The sequence below is a fragment of the Xyrauchen texanus genome, chromosome 37 (genome assembly GCF_025860055.1).
Source record: "Xyrauchen texanus isolate HMW12.3.18 chromosome 37, RBS_HiC_50CHRs, whole genome shotgun sequence".
In the NCBI taxonomy this organism is placed as follows: domain Eukaryota; kingdom Metazoa; phylum Chordata; class Actinopteri; order Cypriniformes; family Catostomidae; genus Xyrauchen; species Xyrauchen texanus.
The window spans coordinates 14,381,753-14,391,601 of NC_068312.1; positions in this window are offsets into that span (position 1 = coordinate 14,381,753).

A 9,849-nucleotide genomic window follows, 5' to 3' on the forward strand; every position below is an offset into this window, starting at 1 on the left:
GCTTCCAGGCAACTGGAATCTCTTTCATCAAGAGAGAGAGAGAGAGAGAGAGAGAGAGAGAGCGAGAGAGACTTGCACTGCTTTATTTGTATTCAGTAATGCTTTGGTAATATGAATGAACAAATATTTGTCATGGCAATTACTCACCTTAAAACTGAAACTGAGAGAGACAGATCTGCAGACCATTCACAGTGGAAATCTTTCAACACTTTTTAAAACCGACGATAAATCCAATGCTTTCCAGACAAACGAAAATGTGTTTCTTCAGTAAAATAACAGTTTAATAATAATAAAATCTCTCGAGGACCACTGATAGCAACACTTTTCTATTACAGTATATAAAAATAAATAAACTGTCCAGGGCTGCATCAATATTATACATTTTAAATTAGCTGAGATAGAAAGGAGACTTTCTTTTTTTTATTCCTATAGCCTGGACCGGATCTACATGCAGTTGCACTTGATGTAATATGTGTTGATGGTCTTTTGTGAGTGGAATCAGCTTTCCTGTTACCTCATGGCTTGGGCAGTGAATGTGAGCTTAAGGGAGATAAACCGGGATCAAACATGTACTGTCACTGCCAAATGGGCTCACTACTGGGGAATATTCCTCAGACACTGCTCGGCTGATGTCATACCACATCAGAGTGTATTGTATATTTCAGAGAAAAGTCTTGATTTCCAGTTTTGGGTGGTAAAAGACTACATGTATACTTAATCAGATTTTCAGAAATCAAGCACTTGTATAATTAGATTACATTTTAAAATCTGATTAATCAGATTAAAATCTGATACAATTCAGTCATAGCAACTGAAGGAATGATTTAGCATGTTATTGTGGGTATGACATATTGATAGGATTTTTCATACGAATCTTCCAAGGAGGTCTATAATAACTGGAAAAATCTATCTAATAAATATTTGTGATTTAAATATTGCTTGCAATAACTTTTGTTTCGTTATATATCTCAGACCATAAATGCATTCCATTCAACGATATTCAGAACTGCTACGCTCCTGTTAACTTAGCAGGGGTTTGACTCTAATTAGAGATATCTCCTAGCAACCCAACTGATAAACAATGCTGCTAGCATTTGTGCTACAGATGTTCGATTATCAAAAGAGATTATAATGTTTAATACACCCGTTTCTGCAGGCGTTTGTTAAACAAGCTTTAATATCACGTAATGTGGAAATTAACTCATTTATCGATATTACTTAATAAAGTGAATGTTTATCACTTAGCCTACTTTGTATATCTCCCTGAGTGTCCACAGGTTTGTGTGACATCATGCAAAAACAATCGTAGTTGAGAATTTCTGCACGAGCCTACAAGTTGTAAATCTGACTTCAAGATGCATTGCATTGCACTTTTTCTAGTAGGAAGTTGTAAAATCCGACTTTCTGAGTTGAATGGAACACAGCATTACTTTTCAAAACTTGATCCAACACTGAATGCTCCAGCAGCCCAATATACACTTAAAAAACTCCTGATGTTGCTGTAACAATGCAAAAAGCACTTACCAACTTGCTTTAAGTGAAAATCAAGAAAGGATAAAACCTCCTTTACTGTTTAATAAATTAAGCAAACACATGGTCATGCAGAAAATCTCGTGTTTTTAAATCCATAAGGATCTCTTTCTCAATGGTAATAGCGGCAGTGATGACAGCCGACTCGTCAGCAAGATCTTGCTCCTCCCTTTCAAATTACATACATCACTTAAAGCGGGATTGCATCACTCAAGGCCAGCTAGAAGGCCTTGACCGGGACATATCCTAAAGATCACAAACACCAAATCAAATTTGAAAGGAAAATTTGAAAAACCATGCTTTTTTGTGTCATGACTCATGGCCAAAAGCAGACCTAAATGTGCAAGCTGACAGAAGAAAGTAATCAAAAAATTCATCAGATTAGATGACTAAAAGAATGTTTCTGATTACAATTTTAGTTGCCTAATTTGTAACCAGTACTAGATTATATTTAATAAGTAATCTACCCAACACTGTGAATTTTTTTGTCAAATATAAAAACATAACAAACAAGCGGCATTTCCAAGCACATGATGATGGAACTCTCAGAAATAACTTCACATTTGCTATTACTTTTAAATAACTGATCTCCAGTTACATTTTAGTGGATGTATGAAGTCAGTTCCCCTCAAGTTCACACATATCAAAATACTTTTTGTCAATATATTGAACAGTATATCTAGCTTTATAATTTAAAACCTATCAAATGTTTTGCTTGAAAGGTGTGCTTGTGCTATCATTCTTTAAAATAATTCCACTCTGTTTGATATTGTATTATCTAATGCAATGATATTCACACATTTTTAAGTGTGGCATAAGTGTCCAAATACTTTTTAGGGCCACTGCATGAGGTCCTGAGAATCAAACCCATGACCACAGCATTGTTAGCAGTAGCACTATTACCTTCCAGTTTAGCTACAGCAACACATGCACTGGCGGCCAGAAGTTTGGAATAATTAACAAATTTTGCTGTTATGGAATAAATTGTTACTTTTATTCACCAAAGTGGCATTCAGCAGATCACAATGTTTAGTCAGGACATTAATAACATGAAAATTTACTTTTACAATTTGAAAAACATGATCAGAACTTCTTAAACTACTTCAAAGAGTTCTCATCAAAAAATCCTCCATGTGCAGCTTTGCATATCTTTGTCATTCTAGCTGTCAGTTTGTCCAGATACTCAGGAGACATTTCACCCCACACTTCCTGTAGCACTTGCCATTGATGTGGCCGTCTTGTCGGGCACTTCTCACACAACTTACAGTCTAGCTGATCCCACAAAAGCTCAATGGGGTTAAGATCCATAACACTCTTTTCCAATTATATGTTGTCCGGTGTCTGTGTTTCTTTGCCCACTGTAAGCTTTTCTTTTTGTTTTCTGTTTCAAAAGTAGCTTTTTCTTTGCAATTCGTCCCATAAGGCCTGCACCCATGAGTCTTCTCTTTACTGTTGTATATTAAACTGGTGTTGAGCGGGTAGAATTCAATGAAGCTGTCAGTTGAGAACAGGTGAGGCGTCTCAAACTAGAGACTCTGATGAACTTATCCTCTTGTTTTATCTGTGCATTCCACAACTCTTTCTGTCCTTGTTAGAGCAAGTTGTCCTTTGGCTTTGAAGACTATAGTGTACACCTTTGTATGCAATCTTCAGATTTCATAAATTTGAAATCTTTCAAATTTCAAGCATTGCATAGCCTTCATTCCTCAAAACAATGATTGACTGATGAGTTTCTAGAGAAAGACGTTTTTCTTAATTATTTATTTTTTTTGTTGCCATTTTTGATCTAATATTGACCATTGCATACTGTGGCAACTCAAAAACAAACACAAAGACAAAGTTAAGCTTGATTTAACAAACCAAATATCTTCCAGTTGTGTTTGATATAATGGCAAGTGATTTTCTGGTATCAAATGATCAATTTAGCATGATTACTCAAGGATAAGGTGTTGGAGTGATGGCTGCTGGAAATGGGGCCTGTTTAGATTTGATCAAAAATGACTTTTTTCAAACAGCGAAGGTGCTGGTTTTTTTTTACATCAGTAATGTCCTGACTATACTTTGAGATCAACTGAAAGCCACTTTAGTGAATTAAAGTACAAATTTCCTTCTGAAAAAGCAAAATATGTACATTATTCCAAACTTTTGGCCACCAGAGTAGATGTCAGCCACCCTGATTATTGTACCAGTTAGCTGCTCAGAAACATTGATTAAAGTTTATTACCTCTTTACCTTGTGTTTGTTGTGCTTGGAGTTGTCTGACCCCATTGCTCCCTGGGTGTTGAAAGAGATACTTTCACAACTGAATGACTTGAATCAACAAGGTTTTATTTACAGCATTATGTTGTCTTCAATGATCCTGAACTCAGTGTGGATAGCATGTGAGAGTTCATTACACTGTCATTTGATGCCAAAGGTGGATTTATTTGTGTGTGCGGACAAGTGGGTGATTAAACGTGTTTTTGCATGTGCAATGGGTGTATGTTTCTTGGCCTTTAGCCTAGCCATTGTGTTAAACAGAGCAGCTGTGTAACCCAGTCACCTCTTTTTGTTGCATATATAGTCTTTTAAGCATCATTGCCCACACTGCTGAATCAATAAAAATGTTTTTTGCATCATTAAGTTTTATGTATTTTGTCTTTTGTGTTCCTCCTCTTGTGTGTCATTTATCAATGTGTCTGGAAGCAGTCTGGACACTTTTCTGAACATGTCATGTGTGTAATTTTATTCCAGGATCACACAGTGTTTTAAAGGAACAGTTCACTCAAAAATGACCATGAATTATGGAAGAATGTCCTTGCACTCTTTTCCATATAATGAAAGTGAATGAGTACTGGGGCTGTCAATCTTGACAATGGCAAAAAGCACTGTACAAGTATCAGAAAAGTGGTCCATAAGACTTGTGTGGAATATTCCAAGTCATCTGAAGTTATATGATAGTGATTTTGTGAGGAAGTTGTTATTCACTCTTGACATCTCTCCTTGGTACATCTCTTGGCATGTCTCTGATTCTGCTTGGCAAGAATAGTGACGTCCAATTCATGAATAACTCACTCTTCTAAGTCTTTTCAAAGAATAAAGTAAATAGGTCTGAACTTCTTTAATTGTACCAATTAGTTGTATTTGTGCTGACCTTTGTTACTTTAATATATACAAATGTCTTTTACCAAGAAAATGTCACATAAAACAACTTGTTTTTCTGATTTCAAAAGGTGTGACTTGTCTGACCTCTATATAACTACATATTACTGTACTTACTATGGGAACTTTTTACTAATGCTTTAAAACATTGATTTATTGAGTGATGTAATGCTATTATGCCACAAATGAGTCCCGTGAGGTCCAACATTTTAAGATGTACAGTATGTCACTAGCTTCCTTGTCATTTTTGTTTCTTTTCAGTTTGACACTTTGAAGTCATTAGACTGCCTCTTTTTCTTGTTAAGTCCCTTCCCCCAGGCTAGCTATTGTGACTGTAGTTTATGTATTACATCACGGTCAGAATATGAGCTTTTTCTGTCACAACAGTGGTCATTATTCTCTCTCTGAACTCACTGTGTATGGATGACATTTGCACTAAATTACGACAAACTGGAATTTGGGAGTCTGGCATTGAAGTTAGCATCCTGTCTATGCTCAGACTTTTTGCACAATGAAGCAGACATTTTCTGAGCTATCATAAATCAGTCGCCCTAGGTTCAGATTTGGAAATAGGAATGATGAAGCTATCTTTTCACAATCAGCATTCTTGGGAGGGTTGTTTTTCTTGTCAGGGTCAAAGAAAGGCCTGAAGCATACTCTATGCAATATGTGAACACAAATACTCCTATCGATGCATACTCAATTTTGTGCATCATTGCGTTCAAAATTTTGTCAGACTGCAACTCTTGCACAATGCTAATTTGCATTGCATACTCAGCTTGGCCACAAGGGGTACAATAGCTAACATTAGCATAAACTGGCTTCATCAATGGACAGTTTTTTCTTTCATGTCAACTAGGGCTGTACAATATATCGCATTTATCAAATTATTGGAAATGTACATATCCCAACATTGAAACACAGATTGCAGAGAATAAACTGGGTTGCGTGATTGTCACTTGGTGTGTGTGTGTTCGCATATTCAAAGCACGAGATATTCTCCATTCATTTTCTCAATGTAATTTCAACATTAACAGATTACATGAGTGTTGAAGTTGTACTATGTATTTCAATATACCCTCTCAAGTATATACACAGTCTACATGCAATTGGAAGAAAAGGCAACCATGATTGTGATGCACTGGGATATACTGTAAGAGATCCACCCCAAATAAATGTATTTATTTGGGTGGTGTAATGTGAAAACGGAGGAAACAGGAGACAACAAAGCAGGTTCAAGGTCAGTTGCTTTAATTATGACCACTGTGTTTAGTTCCACTCGACGGTAACCGTCCAAACATAAAATTTATAAAAACAACTTAAAGTAACTTTCTTTGGTTTGGTGAGCTTCCTCGGTACTCTCTCCCCCGCTCTCTGTGCTCTGGCGTGCCTTTTAAGTCTCCCTCCACCATCACTATAATGACAGACAGGTGTTAGTGACAGTTTTGAACCAGGTGACGAGCCTTACCACTTTCTGTCTCCCACAGACCGATACATGACCACGCCCCCCAATGCCACATGGGGGTTCCAATGTTCTGTGCGCTCTGATGAGGTTGTTTTTCCAGTGATTTTCAGGTGTGAGCTTCATTAGCCAGTGGGTGAGAAACGAAGCAAAAATTAGCATCTGCCAGCAGGTGGCCATTCATCACTTGACAGTCGGGATTCCCTGCTGTTAATAGTTAATGGTTCCTGCAATGGAAAAAGGGATCCAACATAACAGAAAAAATCACTTTGTCGCTGGGGCGGGCTCTTGTGTTTTCTTCAAGTGATGAATGAGCTTCTCTTATTGAAGAACTGTCAAGTCTTCAAGCTGATCTGAACATTTTCATTGCACTCAGCTGCATATTATCACAAATGCTGATTGTAATCCATAGTGATTCTTTCACCAAGCATTTTTATACTCTAAAATGATTAATGAAATCAGAAGCACATGCACAAAAGTGTGTTTTTACTTGTATTTTTTTACTTACTGAAAGCTGAATATGGACATGTGCATTCTACGGCAAGCCTTGATTGTAAAAATGCACAGTCACACACTTTCACAAGGTCTGTGTTTGCATGCTTGCATAAATTATGTTTCTGGTCTTTGGATCTGTTTTTTTTTTTTCATCAGTATTCTGAAATTGTTTCTGCTGTGCAGTCTGCAGTATTTCGTTTGAACGATTCTAGACAAATATCATAAGAGTTTTTGGTTTCTCTAGTAAGTATGATATTATTTGAACCATTTCTGGTTCAAGCGCTTAATAAACATGTGTGATACACATACAAGACATGCAATTTGAATGCATTCAGCTCACTCAGAACATAATCTCCTATTTGTCATCATGAGTGGGACTTGAATTCCTCAGATTCTTCACATTTTACACCATCAGTCCTAAAGACTGCATTGTGCTTTTTTACAATAGCTTCCTACGGTGCTCTTTCAATCTCTCTGTGTGTGTGTGTGTGTGTGTGTGTGTGTGTGTGTGTGTGTGTAAGTCACGTCTTTTCTGCTAAGGTTTTTTTGTCCTTGGCATGCCATGCAATGCCATTTTTGTATCACACGACAAGACAAATGTAAAAGAGTCAGTCAAAGAGTTTTTCTATTATGACAGAGACAAGCCTTGCTAACAAGATTTTTGAACTAATAATGCTTAATGTGACACCATCAGATACAAATAAAAAAATCCCCTTCATCTTCTGCCCTTGCTACAGTATATAGATCACCTGGGCCATATTCTGATTTCCTTGGTGAATTTGCTCATTTACTATCAGATCTAGTAGTTACTGTGGTTAATGTGATTAATTAATTGTTACTTGTCACAATTGCCTTCTGCTTCTCACTGGGGTTCTAAATCCATTTATTTATTTCTATAGACAATATACAATCATATTTAATCAAACTACACAATGAGCATTCTAAGACTTAATAGATATTACAGTTTCATTTTCTACTAAAGCACGATTTTCTGAAAAGCTGCTTTGAAATTATGCATGTTGTGAAAAGGGCTATTCAAACAAAAATTACTTCATTAATTCTTTATTTCAGAGCAAAGACTAATTTAAATAACTGGAAATATGAGAATGTGTGAGAATAGTCTATTGTAAACCATACACATTTTCTTGTTATGTTTTGATGGGTTGCCAGATTGGAAAGTGCTGTCTTAAGCAAGTTCTGAATATTGTAATTCATAAAATATGATGTGAGGTTGTGCCAGACATTTGCAAATGCAATTGCCAAATCAATGCTCATTTGCTCTGTCTCTTGCATAAGTTTAGGGCTTCTGGGGGTTTCTCTCAGTATTATTGTCATAATGAGTTTCAATCCCTTTGTGGTCAGCCTTTGGTTTTTGTTTTGTAAACCTCAATTGCATTCTGAGACCATTAAACCAAAGACAGATTGGAGAAAAAGCCTTAATAAAATCCAATCAAGACAATGAAATGTCTGTAGTCAAAGTCAATGTGAAATCAAAATGTACAGAATTTTCTTGACCCAATCAATCCAATTTCTGAACAGAAAGTAATCCTAAAAATTGACAAATTTCCCTTTTAGGAAACTGGACCAGAAATATTGATGACACATGTTGAAATTAACAGATTTTTGTTTAAGCAAATTGTCTCTAGAATGGAAATACAACAACCAAGAAGTAGCAAATAATGGTTCATGGCTGTGACAATACTAAAGCCTATTGATTTTTTTCAAACAAGGGACGGGCCCTTTGATATGTTTCACCAAAACCTAATATTTTAATAGGAACTACTTTGCACATAGCAGTAAACCTCTACTGGCGAATCAAAATCGTAAAGCTATGTATATAACTGTTTTTCCCAGAAGGAGGGAAACAAGTACAACACAATGAGTATGGGAAAATGCGCTCCTACTGAAGACACATCTATTCACTCTTGAAAGGCTGTTGATGTAAGGCGAGGGTAGCCCCACCCACCTGGATGGTATACATGTACAGTCCCCTGCGTCATTCGCGTCATTCAAAAGGCTCTTCACCGTAGCTACAATGAAATGGGGGCACGATGTGTTGTACCCTCCTAAGGTGTACAGAGTGGTGGTGGTGTAGTGGGCTAAAGCACATAACTGTTAATCAGAAGGTTGCTGATTCGATCCCCAAAGCTACCACCATTGTGTACTTGAGCAAGGCACTTAACTCCAGGTTGCTCCAGGGGGAATTGCCCCTGTAATAAGGGCTCTGTAAGTCGCTTTGGATAAAAGCGTCAGCCAAATGCATAAAAATGTAAATGTAGTTATTTTCGATAACAGAGTCGGTTCACTCGGTTCAACACATTGCCTAAGGGACCTATATTTTCATCCCATGAAGCCAGCAAACACTAAACGGGAATAAATAAAACAGCTTGTATGGCTCACTGGGGTGAAAGTTGCCTCCGTTACATTCAAGTCACTTTATGTCAGCACTCCAATAGAAGTCACAATGCACTACTGAAGATGCAGTAATGTCCAAACAATCCAAAAGCATTCAAGGTGTGTGGTGAAGCCCAACCGACTGTAGCTTAATCATCCTCTGTAGAAACTCCTTAAACAGTGCCCATGACAAAGTCATGCCAAGAGTTCAAAGAGTTGTGTTGAGTGTGCGTGCACTCCCTCAAACAATAGCCTTGCTGTAAAATGCAAACGGAGTCGCAGGCAAAATCTGGTGTGAAAGACGTATGCAGCTCTAACACAATTTCAGGTCAGCAAACAAACAATCTGAAATGGGCCACTGCTAATACTAGGTGAAAAGGACATGTGCATGACTTGAGAAATGTGCACCACTGTAAAGCAGTCAGTGGAAAGGAGGAGGCAAGAACCGGCTTGACAATATAAATAATAGTTATAATGATAAACTTAAAAAGACACAAACACACACACATGACGGACATGTCCGTAAACTATCTCTCTCTCCTGCACAATCCTATAAATATATAAACTTTGTAATGAAACTCCAATAGAGTAAGATCTTTGAGTAGTGTGACACATAGCTCGTATATAAAAAGCTAATGATGTCTGTAATAGTGATTTCGACAGCCGGGGGGGCACGAGCACGAAAATCAGTGATAAACACACTTTATCCATTGAGGGCTTAATCAGCTCCAGGAGGAAAAGTTCATGCATCAAAGCTCAAATGTTTCCACTTCAAAGTAGCGCAATTCTCCATGTACTAAAACATAGAAAAATATGTGTTATCACGC